The sequence below is a fragment of the Pristiophorus japonicus genome, unplaced genomic scaffold, assembly GCF_044704955.1.
Source record: "Pristiophorus japonicus isolate sPriJap1 unplaced genomic scaffold, sPriJap1.hap1 HAP1_SCAFFOLD_389, whole genome shotgun sequence".
NCBI lineage: Eukaryota > Metazoa > Chordata > Chondrichthyes > Pristiophoridae > Pristiophorus > Pristiophorus japonicus.
The window spans coordinates 14,386-39,910 of record NW_027253750.1 but is presented as its reverse complement, the minus strand read 5'-3'; positions in this window follow the sequence as shown (position 1 = coordinate 39,910).

Genomic DNA, 25,525 nt, shown 5'->3' with positions numbered 1-25,525 from the left:
CCCAACTCCCAGTCACTGGGCAGGGACCCTGTCTTCACCCAACTCCCAGTCACTGGGCAGCGACCCTGTCTTCACCCAACTCCCAGTCACTGGGCAGGGACTGTGTCTTCACCCAACTCCCAGTCACTGGGCAGGGACTGTGTCTTCACCCAACTCCCAGTCACTGGGCAGAGACTGTGTCTTCACCCAACTCCCAGTCACTGGGCAGGGACTGTGTCTTCACCCAACTCCCAGTCATTGGGCGGGGACTGTGTCTTCACCCAACTCCCAGTCACTGTGCAGGGACCCTGTCTTCACCCAACTCCCAGTCACTGGGCAGGGACCCTGTCTTCACCCAACTCCCAGTAACTGGCCAGAGACCCTGTCTTCACCCAACTCCCAGTCACTGGGCAGGGACTGTGTCTTCACCCAACTCCCAGTCACTGGGCAGGGACTGTGTCTTCGCCCAACTTCCAGTCACTGGGCAGGGACTGTGTCTTCACCCAACTCCCAGTCACTGGGCACGGACTGTGTCTTCACCCAACTCCCAGTCACTGGGCAGGAACTGTGTCTTCACCCAACTCCCAGTCACTGGGCAGGAACTGTGTCTTCACCCAACTCCCAGTCACTGGGCAGGGACCCTGTCTTCACCAACTCCCAGTCACTGGGCAGGGCCCCTGTCTTCACCCAACGCCCAGTCACTGGGCAGGGAACCTGTCTTCACCCAACTCCCAGTCACTGGGCAGCGACCCTGTCTTCACCAACTCCCAGTCACTGGGCAGGGACCCTGTCTTCACCCAACTCCCAGTCACTGGGCAGAGACTGTGTCTTCACCCAACTCCCAGTCACTGGGCAGGGACTGTGTCTTCACCCAACTCCCAGTCACTGGGCATGGACCCTGTCTTCACCCAACTCCCAGTCACTGGGCAGGGACTGTGTCTTCACCCAACTCCCAGTCACTGGGCAGGGACCCTGTCTTCACCCAACTCCCAGTCACTGTGCACGGACCCTGTCTTCACCCAACTCCCAGTCACTGGGCAGGGACTGTGTCTTCACCCAACTCCCAGTCACTGGGCAGGGACTGTGTCTTCACCCAACTCCCAGTCAGTGGGCAGGGACCCTGTCTTCACCAACTCCCAGTCACTGGGCAGGGACCCTGTCTTCACCCAACTCCCAGTCACTGGGCAGGGACCCTGACTTCACCCAACTCCCAGTCACTGGGCAGGGACCCTGTCTTCACCCAACTCCCAGTCAATGGGCAGGGACCCTGTCTTCACCCAACTCCCAGTCACTGGGCTGGGACTGTGTCTTCACCCAGCTCCTAGTCACTGGGCAGGGACCCTGTCTTTACCCAACTCCCAGTCACTGGGCAGAGACTGTGTCTTCACCCAACTCCCAGGCACTGGGCAGGGACTGTGTCTTCACCCAACTCCCAGTCACTGGGCAGGGACCCTGTCTTCACCCAACTCCCAGTCACTGGGCAGGGACTGTGTCTTCACCCAACTCCCAGTCACTGGGCAGGGACCCTGTCTTCACCCAACTCCCAGTCACTGTGCACGGACCCTGTCTTCACCCAACTCCCAGTCACTGGGCAGGAACTGTGTCTTCACCCAACTCCCAGTCACTGGGCAGGGACTGTGTCTTCACCTAACTCCCAGTCACTGGGCAGGGACCCTGTCTTCACTAACTCCCAGTCACTGGGCAGGGACCCTGTCTTCACCCAACTCCCAGTCACTGGGCAGGGACCCTGACTTCACCCAACTCCCAGTCACTGGGCAGGGACCCTGTCTTCACCCAACTCCCAGTCACTGGGCAGGGAACCTGTCTTCACCCAACTCCCAGTCACTGGGCAGCGACCCTGTCTTCACCAACTCCCAGTCAATGGGCAGGGACCCTGTCTTCACCCAACTCGCAGTCACTGGGCAGGGAACCTGTCTTCACCCAACTCCCAGTCACTGGGCTGGGACTGTGTCTTCACCCAGCTCCCAGTCACTTGGCAGGGACCCTGTCTTTACCCAACTCCCAGTCACTGGGCAGAGACTGTGTCTTCACCCAACTCCCAGTCACTGGGCAGGGACCCTGTCTTCACCCAACTCCCAGTCACTGGGCTGGGACTGTGTCTTCACCCAACTCCCAGTCACTGGGCAGGGACCCTGTCTTCACCCAACTCCCAGTCACTGGGCAGAGACCCTGTCTTCACCCAACTCCCAGTCACTGGGCTGGGACTGTGTCTTCACCCAACTCCCAGTCACTGGGCTGGGACTGTGTCTTCACCCAACTCCCAGTCACTGGGCAGAGACTGTGTCTTCACCCAACTCCCAGTCACTGGGCAGGGACTGTGTCTTCACCCAACTCCCAGTCACTGGGCAGGGACCATGTCTTCACCCAACTCCCAGTCACTGGGCAGAGACCCTGTCTTCACCCAACTCCCAGTCACTGGGCAGGGACTGTGTCTTCACCCAACTCCCAGTCACTGGGCATGGACTGTGTCTTCACCCAACTCCCAGTCACTGGGCAGAGACTGTGTCTTCACCCAACTCCCAGTCACTGGGCAGGGACTGTTTCTTCACCAAACTCCCAGTCACTGGGCAGGGACCCTGTATTCACCCAACTCCCAGTCACTGGGCAGGCACCCTGTCTTCATCCAACTCCCAGTCACTGGGCAGGGACTGTGTCTTCACCCAACTCCCAGTCACTGGGCAGGGACCCTGTCTTCACCCAACTCCCAGTCACTGGGCAGGGACCCTGTCTTCACCCAACTCCCAGTCACTAGGCAGAGACCCTGTCTTCACCCAACTCCCAGTCACTGGGCAGGGACTGTATCTTCACCCAACTCCCAGTCACTGGGCAGGGACTGTGTCTTCACCCAACTCCCAGTCACTGGGCAGAGACTGTGTCTTCACCCAACTCCCAGTCACTGGGCAGGGACTGTGTCTTCACCCAACTCCCAGTCACTGGGCAGGGACCATGTCTTCACCCAACTCCCAGTCACTGGGCAGAGACCCTGTCTTCACCCAACTCCCAGTCACTGGGCAGGGACTGTGTCTTCACCCAACTCCCAGTCACTGGGCAGGGACTGTGTCTTCACCCAACTCCCATTCACTGGGCAGGGACCGTGTCTTCACCCAACTCCCAGTCACTGGGCAGTTACTGCGTCTTCACCCAACTCCCAGTCACTGGGCATGGACTGTGTCTTCACCCAACTCCCAGTCACTGGGCAGAGACTGTGTCTTCACCCAACTCCCAGTCACTGGGCAGGGACTGTTTCTTCACCAAACTCCCAGTCACTGGGCAGGGACCCTGTAATCACCCAACTCCCAGTCACTGGGCAGGGACCCTGTCTTCATCCAACTCCCAGTCACTGGGCAGGGATCCTGTCTTCACCCAACTCCCAGTCACTGGGCAGGGACCCTGTCTTCACCCAACTCCCAGTCACTGGGCAGGGACCCTGTCTTCACCCAACTCCCAGTCACTGGGCAGAGACTGTGTCTTTACCCAACTCCCAGTCACTGGGCACGGATTGTGTCTTCACCCAACTCCAAGTCACTGGGCAGGGACCCTGTCTTCACCCAACTCCCAGTCACTGGGCAGGGACCCTGTCTTCTCCCAACTCCCAGTCACTGGGCAGGGACTGTGTCTTCACCCAACTCCCAGTCACTGGGCAGGGACTGTGTCTTTACCCAACTCCCAGTCACTGGGCAGGGACTGTGTCTTCACCCAACTCCCAGTCACTGGGCGGGCACCCTGTCTTCACCCAACTCCCAGTCACTGGGCAGGGACCCTGTCTTCACCCAACTCCCAGTCACTGGGCAGGGACCCTGTCTTCACCCAACTCCCAGTCACTGTGCACGGACCCTGTCTTCACCCAACTCCCAGTCACTGGGCAGGGACCCTGTCTTCACCCAACTCCCAGTCACTGGGCAGCGACCCTGTCTTCACCCAACTCCCAGTCACTGGGCAGGGACTGTGTCTTCACCCAACTCCCAGTCACTGGGCAGGGACTGTGTCTTCACCCAACTCCCAGTCACTGGGCAGAGACTGTGTCTTCACCCAACTCCCAGTCACTGGGCAGGGACTGTGTCTTCACCCAACTCCCAGTCATTGGGCGGGGACTGTGTCTTCACCCAACTCCCAGTCACTGTGCAGGGACCCTGTCTTCACCCAACTCCCAGTCACTGGGCAGGGACCCTGTCTTCACCCAACTCCCAGTAACTGGCCAGAGACCCTGTCTTCACCCAACTCCCAGTCACTGGGCAGGGACTGTGTCTTCACCCAACTCCCAGTCACTGGGCAGGGACTGTGTCTTCGCCCAACTTCCAGTCACTGGGCAGGGACTGTGTCTTCACCCAACACCCAGTCACTGGGCACGGACTGTGTCTTCACCCAACTCCCAGTCACTGGGCAGGAACTGTGTCTTCACCCAACTCCCAGTCACTGGGCAGGAACTGTGTCTTCACCCAACTCCCAGTCACTGGGCAGGGACCCTGTCTTCACCAACTCCCAGTCACTGGGCAGGGCCCCTGTCTTCACCCAACGCCCAGTCACTGGGCAGGGAACCTGTCTTCACCCAACTCCCAGTCACTGGGCAGCGACCCTGTCTTCACCAACTCCCAGTCACTGGGCAGGGACCCTGTCTTCACCCAACTCCCAGTCACTGGGCAGAGACTGTGTCTTCACCCAACTCCCAGTCACTGGGCAGGGACTGTGTCTTCACCCAACTCCCAGTCACTGGGCATGGACCCTGTCTTCACCCAACTCCCAGTCACTGGGCAGGGACTGTGTCTTCACCCAACTCCCAGTCACTGGGCAGGGACCCTGTCTTCACCCAACTCCCAGTCACTGTGCACGGACCCTGTCTTCACCCAACTCCCAGTCACTGGGCAGGGACTGTGTCTTCACCCAACTCCCAGTCACTGGGCAGGGACTGTGTCTTCACCCAACTCCCAGTCAGTGGGCAGGGACCCTGTCTTCACCAACTCCCAGTCACTGGGCAGGGACCCTGTCTTCACCCAACTCCCAGTCACTGGGCAGGGACCCTGACTTCACCCAACTCCCAGTCACTGGGCAGGGACCCTGTCTTCACCCAACTCCCAGTCAATGGGCAGGGACCCTGTCTTCACCCAACTCCCAGTCACTGGGCTGGGACTGTGTCTTCACCCAGCTCCTAGTCACTGGGCAGGGACCCTGTCTTTACCCAACTCCCAGTCACTGGGCAGAGACTGTGTCTTCACCCAACTCCCAGGCACTGGGCAGGGACTGTGTCTTCACCCAACTCCCAGTCACTGGGCAGGGACCCTGTCTTCACCCAACTCCCAGTCACTGGGCAGGGACTGTGTCTTCACCCAACTCCCAGTCACTGGGCAGGGACCCTGTCTTCACCCAACTCCCAGTCACTGTGCACGGACCCTGTCTTCACCCAACTCCCAGTCACTGGGCAGGAACTGTGTCTTCACCCAACTCCCAGTCACTGGGCAGGGACTGTGTCTTCACCTAACTCCCAGTCACTGGGCAGGGACCCTGTCTTCACTAACTCCCAGTCACTGGGCAGGGACCCTGTCTTCACCCAACTCCCAGTCACTGGGCAGGGACCCTGACTTCACCCAACTCCCAGTCACTGGGCAGGGACCCTGTCTTCACCCAACTCCCAGTCACTGGGCAGGGAACCTGTCTTCACCCAACTCCCAGTCACTGGGCAGCGACCCTGTCTTCACCAACTCCCAGTCAATGGGCAGGGACCCTGTCTTCACCCAACTCGCAGTCACTGGGCAGGGAACCTGTCTTCACCCAACTCCCAGTCACTGGGCTGGGACTGTGTCTTCACCCAGCTCCCAGTCACTTGGCAGGGACCCTGTCTTTACCCAACTCCCAGTCACTGGGCAGAGACTGTGTCTTCACCCAACTCCCAGTCACTGGGCAGGGACCCTGTCTTCACCCAACTCCCAGTCACTGGGCTGGGACTGTGTCTTCACCCAACTCCCAGTCACTGGGCAGGGACCCTGTCTTCACCCAACTCCCAGTCACTGGGCAGAGACCCTGTCTTCACCCAACTCCCAGTCACTGGGCTGGGACTGTGTCTTCACCCAACTCCCAGTCACTGGGCTGGGACTGTGTCTTCACCCAACTCCCAGTCACTGGGCAGAGACTGTGTCTTCACCCAACTCCCAGTCACTGGGCAGGGACTGTGTCTTCACCCAACTCCCAGTCACTGGGCAGGGACCATGTCTTCACCCAACTCCCAGTCACTGGGCAGAGACCCTGTCTTCACCCAACTCCCAGTCACTGGGCAGGGACTGTGTCTTCACCCAACTCCCAGTCACTGGGCATGGACTGTGTCTTCACCCAACTCCCAGTCACTGGGCAGAGACTGTGTCTTCACCCAACTCCCAGTCACTGGGCAGGGACTGTTTCTTCACCAAACTCCCAGTCACTGGGCAGGGACCCTGTATTCACCCAACTCCCAGTCACTGGGCAGGCACCCTGTCTTCATCCAACTCCCAGTCACTGGGCAGGGACTGTGTCTTCACCCAACTCCCAGTCACTGGGCAGGGACCCTGTCTTCACCCAACTCCCAGTCACTGGGCAGGGACCCTGTCTTCACCCAACTCCCAGTCACTGGGCAGAGACTGTGTCTTTACCCAACTCCCAGTCACTGGGCACGGATTGTGTCTTCACCCAACTCCCAGTCACTGGGCAGGGACCCTGTCTTCACCCAACTCCCAGTCACTGGGCAGGGACCCTGTCTTCTCCCAACTCCCAGTCACTGGGCAGGGACTGTGTCTTCACCCAACTCCCAGTCACTGGGCAGGGACTGTGTCTTTACCCGACTCCCAGTCACAGGGCAGGGACTGTGTCTTCACCCAACTCCCAGTCACTTGGCAGGGACCCTGTATTCACCCAACTCCCAGTCACTGGGCAGGGACCCTGTCTTCACCCAACTCCCAGTAACTGGGCAGAGACCCTGTCTTCACCCAACTCCCAGTCACTGGGCAGGGACTGTGTCTTCACCCAACTCCCAGTCACTGGGCAGGGACTGTGTCTTCACCCAACTCCCAGTCACTGGGCAGGGACCCTGTCTTCACCCAACTCCCAGTCACTGGGCAGAGACTGTGTCTTCACCCAACTCCCAGTCACTGGGCAGGGACCCTGTCTTTACCCAACTCCCAGTCACTGGGCAGGGACCCTGTCTTCACCCAACTCCCAGTCACTGGGCAGGGACCCTCTCTTCACCCAACTCCCAGTCACTGGGCAGGGACTGATTATTCACCAAACTCCCAGTCACTGGGCAGGGACCCTGTCTTTACCCAACTCCCAGTAACTGGGCAGAGACCCTGTCTTCACCCAACTCCCAGTCACTGTGCAGGGACCCTGTCTTCACCCAACTCCCAGTCACTGGGCAGGGACTGTGTCTTCCCCCATCTCCCAGTCACTGGGCAGAGACCCTGTCTTCACCCAACTCCCAGTCACTGGGCAGGGACTGTGTCTTCACCCAACTCCCAGTCACTGGGCAGGGACTGTGTCTTCACCCAACTCCCAGTCACTGGGCAGAGACTGTGTCTTCACCCAACTCCCAGTCACTGGGCAGGGACTGTGTCTTCATCCAACTCCCAGTCACTGGGCAGGGACCGTGTCTTCACCCAACTCCCAGTCACTGGGCAGAGACCCTGTCTTCACCCAACTCCCAGTCACTGGGCAGGGACTGTGTCTTCACCCAACTCCCAGTCACTGGGCAGAGACTGTGTCTTCACCCAACTCCCAGTCACTGGGCAGGGACTGTTTCTTCACCAAACTCCCAGTCACTGGGCAGGGACCCTGTATTCACCCAACTCCCAGTCACTGGGCAGGGACCCTGTCTTCATCCAACTCCCAGTCACTGGGCAGGGACTGTGTCTTCACCCAACTCCCAGTCACTGGGCAGGGACTGTGTCTTCACCCAACTCCCAGTCACTGGGCAGAGACTGTGTCTTCACCCAACTCCCAGTCACTGGGCAGGGACTGTGTCTTCACCCAACTCCCAGTCACTGGGCAGGGACTGTGTCTTCAACCAACTCCCAGTCACTGGGCAGGGACTGTGTCTTCACCCAACTCCCAGTCACAGTGCAGGGACCCTGTCTTCACCCAACTCCCAGTCACTGGGCAGAGACCCTGTCTTCACCCAACTCCCAGTAACTGGGCAGAGACCCTGTCTTCACCCAACTCCCAGTCACTGGGCAGGGACTGTGTCTTCACCCAACTCCCAGTCACTGGGCAGGGACTGTGTCTTCACCCAACTCCCAGTCACTGGGCAGGGACTGTGTCTTCACCCAACTCCCAGTCACTGGGCACGGACTGTGTCTTCACCCAACTCCCAGTCACTGGGCAGGAACTGTGTCTTCACCCAACTCCCAGTCACTGGGCAGGGACTATGTCTTCACCCAACTCCCAGTCACTGGGCAGGGACCCTGTCTTCACCAACTCCCAGTCAATGGGCAGGGACCCTGTCTTCCCCCAACTCCCAGTCACTGGGCAGGGACCCTGACTTCACCCAACTCCCAGTCACTGGGCAGGGACCCTGTCTTCACCCAACTCCCAGTCACTGGGCAAGGAACCTGTCTTCACCCAACTCCCAGTCACTGGGCAGCGACCCTGTCTTCACCAACTCCCAGTCACTGGGCAGGGAGCCTGTCTTCACCCAACTCCCAGTCAATGGGCAGGGACCCTGTCTTCACCCAACTCGCAGTCACTGGGCAGGGAACCTGTCTTCACCCAACTCCCAGTCACTGGGCTGGGACTGTGTCTTCACCCAGCTCCCAGTCACTTGGCAGGGACCCTGTCTTTACCCAACTCCCAGTCACTGGGCAGAGACTGTGTCTTCACCCAACTCCCAGTCACTGGGCAGGGACCCTGTCTTCACCCAATTCCCAGTCACTGGGCAGGGACTGTGTCTTCACCCAACTCCCAGTCACTGGGCAGGGACCCTGTCTTCACCCAACTCCCAGTCACTAGGCAGAGACCCTGTCTTCACCCAACTCCCAGTCACTGGGCAGGGACTGTGTCTTCACCCAACTCCCAGTCACTGGGCAGGGACTGTGTCTTCACCCAACTCCCAGTCACTGGGCAGAGACTGTGTCTTCACCCAACTCCCAGTCACTGGGCAGGGACTGTGTCTTCACCCAACTCCCAGTCACTGGGCAGGGACCATGTCTTCACCCAACTCCCAGTCACTGGGCAGAGACCCTGTCTTCACCCAACTCCCAGTCACTGGGCAGGGACTGTGTCTTCACCCAACTCCCAGTCACTGGGCAGGGACTGTGTCTTCACCCAACTCCCATTCACTGGGCAGGGACCGTGTCTTCACCCAACTCCCAGTCACTGGGCAGTTACTGCGTCTTCACCCAACTCCCAGTCACTGGGCATGGACTGTGTCTTCACCCAACTCCCAGTCACTGGGCAGAGACTGTGTCTTCACCCAACTCCCAGTCACTGGGCAGGGACTGTTTCTTCACCAAACTCCCAGTCACTGGGCAGGGACCCTGTAATCACCCAACTCCCAGTCACTGGGCAGGGACCCTGTCTTCATCCAACTCCCAGTCACTGGGCAGGGATCCTGTCTTCACCCAACTCCCAGTCACTGGGCAGGGACCCTGTCTTCACCCAACTCCCAGTCACTGGGCAGGGACCCTGTCTTCACCCAACTCCCAGTCACTGGGCAGAGACTGTGTCTTTACCCAACTCCCAGTCACTGGGCACGGATTGTGTCTTCACCCAACTCCAAGTCACTGGGCAGGGACCCTGTCTTCACCCAACTCCCAGTCACTGGGCAGGGACCCTGTCTTCTCCCAACTCCCAGTCACTGGGCAGGGACTGTGTCTTCACCCAACTCCCAGTCACTGGGCAGGGACTGTGTCTTTACCCAACTCCCAGTCACTGGGCAGGGACTGTGTCTTCACCCAACTCCCAGTCACTGGGCGGGGACCCTGTCTTCACCCAACTCCCAGTCACTGGGCAGGGACCCTGTCTTCACCCAACTCCCAGCAACTGGGCAGAGACCCTGTCTTCACCCAACTCCCAGTCACTGGGCAGGGACTGTGTCTTCACCCAACTCCCAGTCACTGGGCAGGGACTGTGTCTTCACCCAACTCCCAGTCACTGGGCAGGGACCCTGTCTTCACCCAACTCCCAGTCACTGGGCAGAGACTGTGTCTTCACCCAACTCCCAGTCACTGGGCAGGGACCCTGTCTTTACCCAACTCCCAGTCACTGGGCAGGGACCCTGTCTTCACCCAACTCCCAGTCACTGGGCAGGGCCCCTCTCTTCACCCAACTCCCAGTCACTGGGCAGGGACTGATTATTCACCAAACTCCCAGTCACTGGGCAGGGACCCTGTCTTTACCCAACTCCCAGTAACTGGGCAGAGATCCTGTCTTCACCCAACTCCCAGTCACTGTGCAGGGACCCTGTCTTCACCCAACTCCCAGTCACTGGGCAGGGACTGTGTCTTCCCCCAACTCCCAGTCACTGAGCAGAGACCCTGTCTTCACCCAACTCCCAGTCACTGGGCAGGGACTGTGTCTTCACCCAACTCCCAGTCACTGGGCAGGGACTGTGTCTTCACCCAACTCCCAGTCACTGGGCAGAGACCCTGTCTTCACCCAACTCCCAGTCACTGGGCAGGGACTGTGTCTTCACCCAACTCCCAGTCACTGGGCAGGGACCGTGTCTTCACCCAACTCCCAGTCACTGGGCATGGACTGTGTCTTCACCCAACTCCCAGTCACTGGGCAGAGACTGTGTCTTCACCCAACTCCCAGTCACTGGGCAGGGACTGTTTCTTCACCAAACTCACAGTCACTGGGCAGGGACCCTGTATTCACCCAACTCCCAGTCACTGGGCAGGGACCCTGTCTTCTCCCAACTCCCAGTCACTGGGCAGGGACTGTGTCTTCACCCAACTCCCAGTCACTGGGCAGGGACTGTGTCTTTACCCAACTCCCAGTCACTGGGCAGGGACTGTGTCTTCACCCAACTCCCAGTCACTGGGCAGGGACCCTGTCTTCACCCAACTCCCAGTCACTGGGCAGGAACCCTGTCTTCACCCAACTCCCAGTAACTGGGCAGAGACCCTGTCTTCACCCAACTCCCAGTCACTGGGCAGGGACTGTGTCTTCACCCAACTCCCAGTCACTGGGCAGGGACTGTGTCTTCACCCAACTCCCAGTCACTGGGCAGCGACTGATTATTCACCAAACTCCCAGCCACTGGGCAGGGACCCTGTCTTCACCCAACTCCAAGTCACTGGGCAGGGACCCTGTCTTCACCCAACTCCCAGTCACTGGGCAGGGTCTGTGTCTTCACCCAACTCCCAGTCACTGGGCAGGGACCCTGTCTTCACCCAACTCCCAGTCACTGGGCAGGGACTGTGTCTTCACCCAACTCCCAGTCACTGGGCAGGGACCCTGTCTTCACCCAACTCCCAGTCACTGTGCAGGGACCCTGTCTTCACCCAACTCCCAGTCACTGGGCAGGGACTGTGTCTTCCCCCAACTCCCAGTCACTGGGCAGAGACCCTGTCTTCACCCAACTCCCAGTCACTGGGCAGGGACTGTGTCTTCACCCAACTCCCAGTCACTGGGCAGGGACTGTGTCTTCACCCAACTCCCAGTCACTCTGCAGAGACTGTGTCTTCACCCAACTCCCAGTCACTGGGCAGGGACTGTGTCTTCACCCAACTCCCAGTCACTGGGCAGGGACCGTGTCTTCACCCAACTCCCAGTCACTGGGCAGAGACCCTGTCTTCACCCAACTCCCAGTCACTGGGCAGGGACCCTGTCTTCACCCAACTCCCAGTCACTGGGCAGGGACCCTGTCTTCACCCAACTCCCAGTCACTGGGCAGAGACTGTGTCTTTACCCAACTCCCAGTCACTGGGCACGGATTGTGTCTTCACCCAACTCCAAGTCACTGGGCAGGGACCCTGTCTTCACCCAACTCCCAGTCACTGCGCAGGGACCCTGTCTTCTCCCAACTCCCAGTCACTGGGCTGGGACTGTGTCTTCACCCAACTCCCAGTCACTGGGCAGGGACTGTGTCTTTACCCAACTCCCAGTCACTGGGCAGGGACTGTGTCTTCACCCAACTCCCAGTCACTGGGCAGGGACCCTGTCTTCACCCAACTCCCAGTCACTGGGCAGGGACCCTGTCTTCACCCAACTCCCAGTAACTGGGCAGAGACCCTGTCTTCACCCAACTACCAGTCACTGGGCAGGGACTGTGTCTTCACCCAACTCCCAGTCACTGGGCAGGGACCCTGTATTCACCCAACTCCCAGTCACTGGGCAGGGACCCTATCTTCACCCAACTCCAAGTCACTGGGCAGGGACCCTGTCTTCACCCAACTCCCAGTCATTGGGCAGGGACCCTGTCTTCACCCAACTCCCAGTCACTGGGCAGGGACTGTGTCTTCACCCAACTCCCAGTCACTGGGCAGAGACTGTGTCTTCACCCAACTCCCAGTCACTGGGCAGGGACCCTGTCTTCACCCAACTCCCAGTCACTGGGCAGGGACCCTGTCTTCACCCAAGTCCCAGTCAGTGGGCAGCGACCCTGTCTTCACCCAACTCCCAGTCACTGGGCAGGGACTGTGTCTTCACCCAACTCCCAGTCGCTGAGCAGAGACTGTGTCTTCACCCAACTCCCAGTCACTGGGCAGGGACCCTGTCTTCACCCAACTCCCAGTCACTGGGCAGAGACCCTGTCTTCACCCAACTCCCAGTCACTGGGCAGGGACTGTGTCTTCACCCAACTCCCAGTCACTGGGCAGAGACTGTGCATTCACCCAACTCCCAGTCACTGGGCAGAGACTGTGTCTTCACCCAACTCCCAATCACTGGGCAGAGACTGTGTCTTCACCCAACTCCCAGTCACTGGGCAGGGACCCTGTCTTCACCCAACTCCCAGTCACTGGGCAGGGACCCTGTCTTCACCCAACTCCCAATCACTGGGCAGGGACCCTGTCTTCACCCAACTCCCAGTCACTGGGCAGGGACCCTGTCTTCACCCAACTCCCAGTCACTGGGCAGGGACTGTGTCTTCACCCAACTCCCAGTCACTGGGCAGAGACCCTGTCTTCACCCAACTCCCAGTCACTGGGCAGGGACCCTGTCATCACCCAACTCCCAGTCACGGGTAGCGACTGTGTTTTCACCCAACTCCCAGTCACTGGGCAGAGACTGTGTCTTCACCCAACTGCCAGTCACTGTCTTCTCCTAAGTTCCGAAAAAATTACCTGCTGGGTACCTGCATGATATTACCCTGAGTTAATAACCAACTGTTTTATATACTGAATGCTCTGACACAGAAACATATTAAATCTGCCTTCCTGGGAGGCTCTCAGTATTGTAAAATCAAGTATTGTACACAATACTCAAGCTGAGGTGTTTACAAATCACTGGTTAGACCTCAGCGGGAGTATTGTGCACAATTCTGGGCACCACACTTTATTAAGAGATAAATATTGGCCTGGACTCTGGGGAGACTCCCCTGCTCTTCTTCGAAATAGCGCCGTGGGATCTTTTACGTCCACTTGAGAAAGCAGACAGGCCTCATCCAAAAGACGGCACCTACGACAGTGCAGCACTCCCTCAGTATTATACTTTAGTCTCAGCCTAGATTTTTGTGCTCAAGTCCCCATTTAATGTTCTATGTACCCCCAAGTCTCTTTGAACCTCCACTGTTCACCATTTAGAAAGTACCCTGTTCTATTCTTTTAGGTCCTGACTGGATGACCTTACATTTGCCTACATTGAAATCCAGTTGCCAGAGTTTTGCCCATTCGCTTAATCTGTCGATATCCCTTTGTATTTTTATGCTTCCATCTACTCTGCCTACATTGCCACTGATCTTTATGTTTATCAGGGAGATAGAACAGGTGGACATGACATTGGATGATGAGATTAGTAATGAGAAAAGTACATTTAAAATAAAAAGAAGGGATATATTAAATAAACTAATCCAACAGAAAACAGAGAGTCGGGATAAATGGGTCATTTTCCAGTTAGCAAACAGTAACTAGTGGGGTGCCGCAGGGATCAGTGCTGGGTCCTCAACTATTTACAATCTATATTAATGACTTGGATGAAGGGACCGAGTGTAATGTAAGCAAGTTTGCTGATGATACAAAGATGGGTGGGAAAGCAAATTGTGAGGAGGACACAAAAAATCTGCAAAGGGATATAGACAGGTTAAGTGAGTGGGCACAAATTTGGCAGATGGAGTATAATGTGGGAAATGTGAGGTTATCCACTTTGGCAGAAAAAATAGAAAAGCAAATTATAATTTAAATTGAGAAAAAGTGCAAAGTGCTGCAGTACAGAGGGACCTGGGGGGCCTTGTGTATGAAACACAAAAAGATAGCATGCAGGTACAGCAAGTGATCAGAAAGGCAAATGGAATGTTGGCCTTTATTGCAAGGGGGATAGAGTATAAAAGCAGGGAAGTCCTGCTACAACTGTACAGAGTATTGGTGAGACCACACCTGGAATACTGTGACAGTTTTGGTCTCCGTATTTAAGAAAGGATATACTTGCATTGGAGGCAGTTCAGAGAAGGTTCACTGGGTTGATTCTGGAGATGAGGGGGTTGACTTATGAGGAAAGGTTGAGTAGGTTGGGCCTCTACTCATTGGAGTTCAGAAGAATGAGAGGTGATCTTATTGAAACTTATGATAATGAGGGGGCTCGATAAGGTGGATGCAGAGAGGATATTTCCACTCATAGGGGAAACTAAAACTAGGGACATAGTCTTAGAATAAGGGGCCGCCCATTTAAAACTGAGGAGAAATTTCTTCTCTCAAAAGGGTTGTAAATCTGTGGAATTCTGTGCCCCAGAGAGCTGTGGAGGCTGGGTCATTAAATATATTTTTGAGCGATAAGGGAGTAAAGGGTTATGGAGACCGAGCAGGGAAGTGGAGCTGAGTCCATGATCGGATCAGCCATGATTTTATTGAATGGCAGAGCAGGCTCGAGGGGCCGTATGACCTACTCCTGCTCCTATTTCTTATGTTTTTATGTTCTTAGATGGATTGCATCCACACTTTTTAAAAGAATCTAAGGAGGAGATAGCAAAGGCATTATTGCTCATATTTAATAATTTATCAGAACAAGGTGTGGTGCCCGAGGACCGGCGGGTAGCTAACGTAATACCTATATTTAAGAAGGGGGATAGAACTTGTTCAGGGAATTATAGACCTGTCAGCTTAACATCGGTGGTGGGAAAAATAATGGAATCCCTACTAAAGGAGAAAATAGAACATCAAGAAATCAACAATATAATAACGAATAGTCAGCATGGATTTCAGAAGGGAAAGTCTTACTTGACCAACCATATTGAATTTTTTGATGAGGTAACAGAGAGAGTAGACAAGGGTAATGCAGCAGATGTAATTGATCTAGATTTTCAAAAGGCCTTTGGTAAGATACCTCATAATAGACTGATGAACAAGGTCAGAGAATGCAGAGTCAGGGGACAAGTACCAGAATGGATCGCTACCTGGCCTCAGACAGAAAGCAGAGAGTAGGGGTAAAGGGTAACTTTTCACAGTGGCAGAAGGTGGGTAGTGATGTTCCACAATTTATATTAACGATTTAGACTTTGGTATCAAAAAGACAATTTCTAAATTTGCGAATGACACAAACTGGGGGTGGGGGAGGGGGTATGGTCAATACTGAGGGGGACTGCAACAAATTACAGGAGGGAGTTAATAAACTTGCAGAATGGGCATATAATTGGCAAATGAAGTTCACCACAGATGGTAGGAAGAATAGGGAGGTCACTTATTACTTGGAGGGTGTGAGTCTGGGTGGGGTAGAGGAACAAATACAAATACACAAATCACTGAAAGAGCAACACAGGTTAACAGGGCCATAAAAAGCAAACCCAGCACTAGGGTTTATTTCTAGAGGGATAGAATTAAAAAGTAGGGAAGTTATGCTAAACCTGTATAGAACCTTGGTTAGACCACACTTAGAGCACTGCGTACAGTTCTGGTCGCCATATTATAGAAAGGATATAGAGGCACTGGAGAGGGTGCTGGGAAGATTTACAAGAATGATACAGAAATGCAAGGGTTTACATATCAGGAAAGGATGAATAGGCTGGGTCTCTTTTCTCTTGAAAAAAGAAGTCTGAGGGGTGACCTAATAGAGGTTTTAAAATGATGAAAGGTTTTGATCGAGTGGATACAGAGACAGTGTTTCCACTTGTGGGGAAGAGCATAACTAGAGGCCATCGATATAAGATCGTCACCCAGAAACCCAATGGGGAATTCAGGAGAAACTTCTTTACCCAGAGAGCGGTGAGAATGTGGAACTCGCTGCCACAGGGAGGGGTTGAGGTGAATAGTATCGATGTATTTAAGGGGAGGCTAGATAATCACATGAGGGAGTAGGGAATAGAGGGTTATGCCGATAGAGTTAGATGAGGAAAGACGGGAGGAGGCTGGAGTGGGGCATAAAGGCCGGCATGGACTGGTTGGGCCGAATGGCCTGTTTCTGTGTCGTATATCCCGTGCTATCCTATGTGTCATTGGCAAATCTGGATAAAGGACTTTCTATGCTAGTCGTTAATAAATACTGTGAACACAAATTCCTGCGGGACACCACTAGTTACCTCCTGCCAATTTGAGTACCTGCCCATCAACTGCTGCTCAGACAGTTCCCTAACCAGATCAACAATTTGCCCTCAATTCCATGAGCTTCTACCTTAGTTAACAGTCTCTTATGTGGGACTTTATCAAATGCCTTCTGGAATAGAATCATAGAGATTTACAGCACGGAAGGTGGCTATTCGGCCCATCGTGTCCGCGCTGGCCGACAAAGAGCTATACAACCTAATCTCACTTTCCAGCTCTTGATCCGTAGCCCTGTAGGTTACGGCACTTCAAGTGCACATCCTAGTATGGAAGTCCATATAAATAACATCCATAGCCATTCCCCTGTCCACTACTTTAGTCACCTCCTCAAAAAATTCAATCAGGTTTGTCAGACATAACCTGCCTTTCACAAATCCATGCTGGCTCTCTCTGATCAACTGAAAATTGTCAATGTGTTCAGTCACCCTATCCTTAATTATAGGCATGAGTAATTTCCCCACAACAGATGTTGGGCTAACTGGTCTATAATTTCCTGATTTCCCACTCTCATCATTTTTAAATAGCGGTGTGACTTGTGCAACTTACCAATCTAAAGGAACGATTCCTGAATCGAGAGAACGCTGGAAGATTATAGTTGGCCATCAGCAATGTCTCACCTACTTCCTTTTAAACTCTGGGATAGAAACCATCTGGCCATGGGAATTTGTCACTCTTCAGTCCCATTATTTTCTTCATTACTGTTATTTTACTTACATTAATTTTATTGAATCCCTGTCCCCGATTCAGTATTAGTCTCCTTGGGATTTCTGGCATCCTCTTCCTCTACTGTAAATACTGACGCACAGTACTTACTCAACACAACACGCCCGCCATTTCCGTATTATCAATGATAATATCACCGCTTTCAGTTTTTAAGGGGCCGACATTGCTCCTGACAATCCTCTATTTCCTAATGTAACCGTAAAAATATTGTGTGTTGGTTTTGATCTTCCTTTGCAAGTTTCTTCTCACAATCCCTTTTTGTAGCTCTTACTGTCTGTTTTGTGAACCTTCGCTGTTCTAGGTATTCAGAATTATAATGTGGTCTTGATAGAGCAAGTAGGGAGAAATGGTTCCCTTTGCCAAGTGGGTTGGTAACCTGAGGTCATAGATTTAAAATCATTGGCAATAGAACTAGTGGAAATGAGGAGAAATTTCTTCACACAGTGTTGCTAAGAACTGGAACGATGGTGGAAGCTGATTCCATCAAAAGCCAATTGGATATGTACTTGAAGAGGACTAATTTGCAGGGTTATGGGAAAAAAGGTGGGGCGTGGGACTAAATTGGATAGTTCTTTTAAAGACTCGACGGGCCGAATGGCCTCCTTCTGTGCTGTAAAGTTCTATGATTCAAAGTACAATGTAAGGTAGGGCCAGTTATCCGCATTGTTAGCATAAATCCTGTTTTCAGCTTTGCAACACACAAACCTTCAGTTAATATAATGGTCAGTCCATCAGAATGGACCATTCCCCGTGTATAAAGCAGTCTGTTGTAAACAGCTGGCATTGTATGCCCCCTAGTGCTTGAACTATTCACTGACCAGGTTTGAGAACTTGCTGACATTGACACCATCTATACTCTCAGCATTTCACAGGCCTGGATCATGTTCCCTCTCGATCTCCTCGCCTCTACTGAAAGAAATAAATCACAGTCCTGAGCCCTGGAATCAAGGAGTTCTTCCTTGAACTCTCTGCATTGTATCAGTGACATCTTTAGGTGCCATCTCTCTGATCCCAAGCCAATTGTAGTCTTCTACACTGAACATGCGCTCCCTTTCCTTTGGTGTGTTGTATCAGTAATTCACACATCAGCTGTCACTGTACCTCTCGAACATTCTGTCCACAATATCTGTCTTACCGAGTTGAGCTCCTGGCAGTTTATGTAGAGTATCTGCATTTCAGTCGCTTGTAGCCAGGCCCACACTGCACGCCCCAGGTCAGTTCCCCGACAGACCATTAGCAGATTCAAGCTGCTGGACTAAGCTGTCACATGTTGTTAAATCCTCCAGCTTCTGTGTACATGGTTTCTAAAGATTTTCACGTTTTAATCAAATATCCCAGTATGCCAGTGAACATTTTAGTGCTGTCTTGCTGCTGCATTAGCCCTGGTGCAGTCTCTCGGTGTCACTCAGCATCCACGCTTCCCGACACTGCATCAGGGGTTTCTAACTTGCCCTGGTTTGAGCCCTTTTATTTTTGCAGATAATTTTCTAGAGGAGACGTTAATTCAGTCCCTCACCACACTGTGTCCGCCTGCTGGTAAGTGATGTGCCCCTCAGACGATGTCTCACAGCCTCGTAGCTGAACTACCAGGAGCTCAACTCGGTAAAACAGATATTGTTCGAGAAGCACAGTGACAGCGAACTCCACAGAATGCCCTTCCGCCCATCTATCCTCCTATCCACAGAATGCCCTTCCGCCCATCTATCCTCCTATCCACAGAATGCCCTTCCGCCCATCTATTCCTCCTATCCACAGAATGCCCTTTGGCCCATCTATTCCTCCTATCCACAGAATGCCCTTTGGCCCATCTATCCTCCTATCCACAGAATGCCCTTTGGCCCATCTATCCTCCTATCCACAGAATGCCCTTCCGCCCATCTATCCTCCTATCCACAGAATGCCCTTTGGCCCATCTATTCCTCCTATCCACAGAATGCCCTTTGGCCCATCTATCCTCCTATCCACAGAATGCCCTTTGGCCCATCTATCCTCCTATCCACAGAATGCCCTTTGGCCCATCTATCCTCCTATTCACAGAATGCCCTTTGGCCCATCTATCCTCCTATCCACAGAATGCCCTTCCGCCCATCTATTCCTCCTATCCACAGAATGCCCTTTGGCCCATCTATCCTCCTATCCACAGAATGCCCTTTGGCCCATCTATCCTCCTATCCACAGAATGCCCTTCCGCCCATCTATTCCTCCTATCCACAGAATGCCCTTTGGCCCATCTATCCTCCTATCCACAGAATGCCCTTCCGCCCATCTATTCCTCCTATCCACAGAATGCCCTTTGGCCCATCTATCCTCCTATCCACAGAATGCCCTTTGGCCCATCTATCCTCCTATCCACAGAATGCCCTTTGGCCCATCTATCCTCCTATCCACAGAATGCCCTTTGGCCCATCTATTCCTCCTATCCACAGAATGCCCTTTGGCCCATCTATCCTCCTATCCACAGAATGCCCTTTGGCCCATCTATCCTCCTATCCACAGAATGCCCTTTGGCCCATCTATTCCTCCTATCCACAGAATGCCCTTTGGCCCATCTATTCCTCCTATCCACAGAATGCCCTTTGGCCCATCTATCCTCCTATCCACAGAATGCCCTTTGGCCCATCTATCCTCCTATCCACAGAATGCCCTTTGGCCCATCTATTCCTCCTATCCACAGAATGCCCTTTGGCCCATCTATCCTCCTATCCACAGAATGCCCTTTGGCCCATCTATCCTCCTATCCACAGAATGCCCTTTGGCCCATCTATCCTCCTATCCACAGAATGCCCTTCCGCCCATCTATCCTCCTATCCACAGAATGACCTTTGGCCCATCTATTCCTCCTATCCACAGAATGCCCTTTGGCCCATCTATTCCTCCTATCCACAGAATGCCCTTTGGCCCATCTATCCTCCTATCCACAGAATGCCCTTTGGCCCATCTATCCTCCTATCCACAGAATGCCCTTCCGCCCATCTATCCTCCTATCCACAGAATGCCCTTTGGCCCATCTATCCTCCTATCCACAGAATGCCCTTTGGCCCATCTATCCTCCTATCCACAGAATGCCCTTCCGCCCATCTATCCTCCTATCCACAGAATGCCCTTCCGCCCATCTATCCTCCTATCCACAGAATGCCCTTCCGCCCATCTATCCTCCTATCCACAGAATGCCCTTTGGCCCATCTATCCTCCTATCCACAGAATGCCCTTTGGCCCATCTATCCTCCTATCCACAGAATGCCCTTCCGCCCATCTATTCCTCCTATCCACAGAATGCCCTTTGGCCCATCTATTCCTCCTATCCACAGAATGCCCTTTGGCCCATCTATCCTCCTATCCACAGAATGCCCTTTGGCCCATCTATTCCTCCTATCCACAGAATGCCCTTTGGCCCATCTATCCTCCTATCCACAGAATGCCCTTTGGCCCATCTATCCTCCTATCCACAGAATGCCCTTTGGCCCATCTATCCTCCTATCCACAGAATGCCCTTTGGCCCATCTATCCTCCTATCCACAGAATGCCCTTTGGCCCATCTATTCCTCCTATCCACAGAATGCCCTTTGGCCCATCTATTCCTCCTATCCACAGAATGCCCTTTGGCCCATCTATCCTCCTATCCACAGAATGCCCTTTGGCCCATCTATTCCTCCTATCCACAGAATGCCCTTTGGCCCATCTATTCCTCCTATCCACAGAATGCCCTTTGGCCCATCTATTCCTCCTATCCACAGAATGCCCTTTGGCCCATCTATTCCTCCTATCCACAGAATGCCCTTTGGCCCATCTATTCCTCCTATCCACAGAATGCCCTTTGGCCCATCTATCCTCCTATCCACAGAATGCCCTTTGGCCCATCTATTCCTCCTATCCACAGAATGCCCTTTGGCCCATCTATTCCTCCTATCCACAGAATGCCCTTTGGCCCATCTATTCCTCCTATCCACAGAATGCCCTTTGGCCCATCTATCCTCCTATCCACAGAATGCCCTTTGGCCCATCTATCCTCCTATCCACAGAATGCCCTTTGGCCCATCTATCCTCCTATCCACAGAATGCCCTTTGGCCCATCTATCCTCCTATCCACAGAATGCCCTTTGGCCCATCTATCCTCCTATCCACAGAATGCCCTTCCGCCCATCTATCCTCCTATCCACAGAATGCCCTTTGGCCCATCTATCCTCCTATCCACAGAATGCCCTTTGGCCCATCTATCCTCCTATCCACAGAATGCCCTTTGGCCCATCTATCCTCCTATCCACAGAATGCCCTTTGGCCCATCTATCCTCCTATCCACAGAATGCCCTTCCGCCCATCTATCCTCCTATCCACAGAATGCCCTTTGGCCCATCTATCCTCCTATCCACAGAATGCCCTTTGGCCCATCTATCCTCCTATCCACAGAATGCCCTTTGGCCCATCTATCCTCCTATCCACAGAATGCCCTTTGGCCCATCTATTCCTCCTATCCACAGAATGCCCTTTGGCCCATCTATTCCTCCTATCCACAGAATGCCCTTTGGCCCATCTATTCCTCCTATCCACAGAATGCCCTTTGGCCCATCTATCCTCCTATCCACAGAATGCCCTTTGGCCCATCTATCCTCCTATCCACAGAATGTCCTTTGGCCCATCTATTCCTCCTATCCACAGAATGCCCTTTGGCCCATCTATTCTTCCTATCCACAGAATGCCCTTTGGCCCATCTATCCTCCTATCCACAGAATGCCCTTTGGCCCATCTATCCTCCTATCCACAGAATGCCCTTTGGCCCATCTATCCTCCTATCCACAGAATGCCCTTTGGCCCATCTATCCTCCTATCCACAGAATGCCCTTTGGCCCATCTATTCCTCCTATCCACAGAATGCCCTTTGGCCCATCTATTCCTCCTATCCACAGAATGTGGGTAAAATGATGGAATCAATTATTAAGGATGTCATAGCAGTGCATTTGGAAAGAGGTGACATGATAGGTCCAAGTCAGCATGGATTTGTGAAAGGGAAATCATGCTTGACAAATCTTCTGGAATTTTTTGAGGATGTTTCCAGTAGAGTGGATAAGGGAGAACCAGTTGATGTGGTATATTTGGACTTTCAGAAGGCGTTCGACAAGGTCCCACACAAGAGATTGATGTGCAAAGTTAGAGCACATGGGATTGGGGGTAGTGTGCTGACATGGATTGAGAACTGGTTGTCAGACAGGAAGCAAAGAGTAGCAGTAAATGGGGACTTTTCAGAATGGCAGGCAGTGACTAGTGGGGTACCGCAAGGTTCTGTGCTGGGGCCCCAGCTGTTTACACTGTACATTAATGATTTAGATGAGGGAATTAAATGTAGTATCTCCAAATTTGCGGATGACACTAAGTTGGGTGGCAGTGTGAGCTGCGAGGAGGATGCTGTGAGGCTGCAGAGCGACTTGGATAGGTTAGGTGAGTGGGCAAATGCATGGCAGATGAAGTATAATGTGGATAAATGTGAGGTTATCCACTTTGGTGGTAAAAACAGAGAGACAGACTATTATCTGAATGGTGACAGATTAGGAAAAGGGGAGGTGCAAAGAGACCTGGGTGTCATGGTACATCAGTCATTGAAGGCTGGCATGCAGGTACAGCAGGCGGTTAAGAAAGCAAATGGCATGTTGGCCTTCATAGCGAGAGGATTTGAGTACAGGGGCAGGGAGGTGTTGCTACAGTTGTACAGAGCATTGGTGAGGCCACACCTGGAGTATTGTGTACAGTTTTGGTCTCCTAACCTGAGGAAGGACATTCTTGCTATTGAGGGAGTGCAGCGAAGGTTCACCAGACTGATTCCCGGGATGGCGGGACTGACCTATCAAGAAAGACTGGATCAACTGGGCTTGTATTCACTGGAGTTCAGAAAAATGAGAGGGGACCTCATAGAAACATTTAAAATTCTGACGGGGTTAGACAGGTTAGATGCAGGAAGAATGTTCCCAATGTTGGGGAAGTCCAGAACCAGAGGTCACAGTCTAAGGATAAGGGGTAAGCCATTTAGGACCGAGATGCGGAGGAACTTCTTCACCCAGAGAGTGGTGTACCTGTGGAATTCTCTACCACAGAAAGTTGTCGAGGCCAATTCACTAAATATATTCAAAAAGGAGTTAGATGAGGTCCTTACTACTCGGGGGATCAAGGGTTATGGCGAGAAAGCAGGAATGGGGTACTGAAGTTGAATGTTCAGCCATGAACTCATTGAATGGCGGTGCAGGCTAGAAGGGCCGAATGGCCTACTCCTGCACCTATTTTCTATGTTTCTATGTTTCTATGTTTCTAATGCCCTTTGGCCCATCTATTCCTCCTATCCACAGAATGCCCTTTGGCCCATCTATCCTCCTATCCACAGAATGCCCTTTGGCCCATCTATCCTCCTATCCACAGAATGCCCTTTGGCCCATCTATCCTCCTATTCACAGAATGCCCTTTGGCCCATCTATCCTCCTATCCACAGAATGCCCTTTGGCCCATCTATCCTCCTATCCACAGAATGCCCTTCCGCCCATCTATCCACCTATCCACAGAATGCCCTTTGGCCCATCTATTCTTCCTATCTGCAGAACGCCCTTTGGCCCATCTATTCCTCCTATCCACAGAATGCCCTTTGGCCCATCTATCCTCCTATCCACAGAATGCCCTTTGGCCCATCTATCCTCCTATCCACAGAATGCCCTTTAGCCCATCTATTCCTCCTATCCACAGAATGCCCTTTGGCCCATCTATCCTCCTATCCACAGAATGCCCTTTGGCCCATCTATTCCTCCTATCCACAGAATGCCCTTTGGCCCATCTATCCTCCTATCCACAGAATGCCCTTTGGCCCATCTATCCTCCTATCCACAGAATGCCCTTTGGCCCATCTATCCTCCTATCCACAGAATGCCCTTTGGCCCATCTATCCTCCTATCCACAGAATGCCCTTTGGCCCATCTATCCTCCTATCCACAGAATGCCCTTTGGCCCATCTATCCTCCTATCCACAGAATGCCCTTCCGCCCATCTATCCTCCTATCCACAGAATGCCCTTTGGCCCATCTATTCCTCCTATCCACAGAATGTGGGTAAAATGATGGAATCAATTATTAAGGATGTCATAGCAGTGCATTTGGAAAGAGGTGACACGATAGGTCCAAGTCAGCATGGATTTGTGAAAGGCAAATCATGCTTGACAAATCTTCTGGAATTTTTTGAGGATGTTTCCAGTAGAGTGGATAAGGGAGAACCAGTTGATGTGGTATATTTGGACTTTCAGAAGGCGTTCGACAAGGTCCCACACAAGAGATTGATGTGCAAAGTTAGAGCACATGGGATTGGGGGTAGTGTGCTGACATGGATTGAGAACTGGTTGTCAGACAGGAAGCAAAGAGTAGCAGTAAATGGGGACTTTTCAGAATGGCAGGCAGTGACTAGTGGGGTACCGCAAGGTTCTGTGCTGGGGCCCCAGCTGTTTACACTGTACATTAATGATTTAGATGAGGGAATTAAATGTAGTATCTCCAAATTTGCGGATGACACTATGTTGGGTGGCAGTGTGAGCTGCGAGGAGGATGCTGTGAGGCTGCAGAGCGACTTGGATAGGTTAGGTGAGTGGGCAAATGCATGGCAGATGAAGTATAATGTGGATAAATGTGAGGTTATCCACTTTGGTGGTAAAAACAGAGAGACAGACTATTATCTGAATGGTGACAGATTAGGAAAAGGGGAGGTGCAAAGAGACCTGGGTGTCATGGTACATCAGTCATTGAAGGTTGGCATGCAGGTACAGCAGGCGGTTAAGAAAGCAAATGGCACGTTGGCCTTCATAGCGAGGGGATTTGAGTACAGGGGCAGGGAGGTGTTGCTACAGTTGTACAGGGCATTGGTGAGGCCACACCTGGAGTATTGTGTACAGTTTTGGTCTCCTAACCTGAGGAAGGACATTCTTGCTATTGAGGGAGTGCAGCGAAGGTTCACCAGACTGATTCCCGGGATGGCGGGACTGACCTATCAAGAAAGACTGGATCAACTGGGCTTGTATTCACTGGAGTTCAGAAGAATGAGAGGGAACCTCATAGAAACATTTAAAATTCTGATGGGTTCAGACAGGTTAGATGCAGGAAGAATGTTCCCAATGTTGGGGAAGTCCAGAACCAGAGGTCACAGTC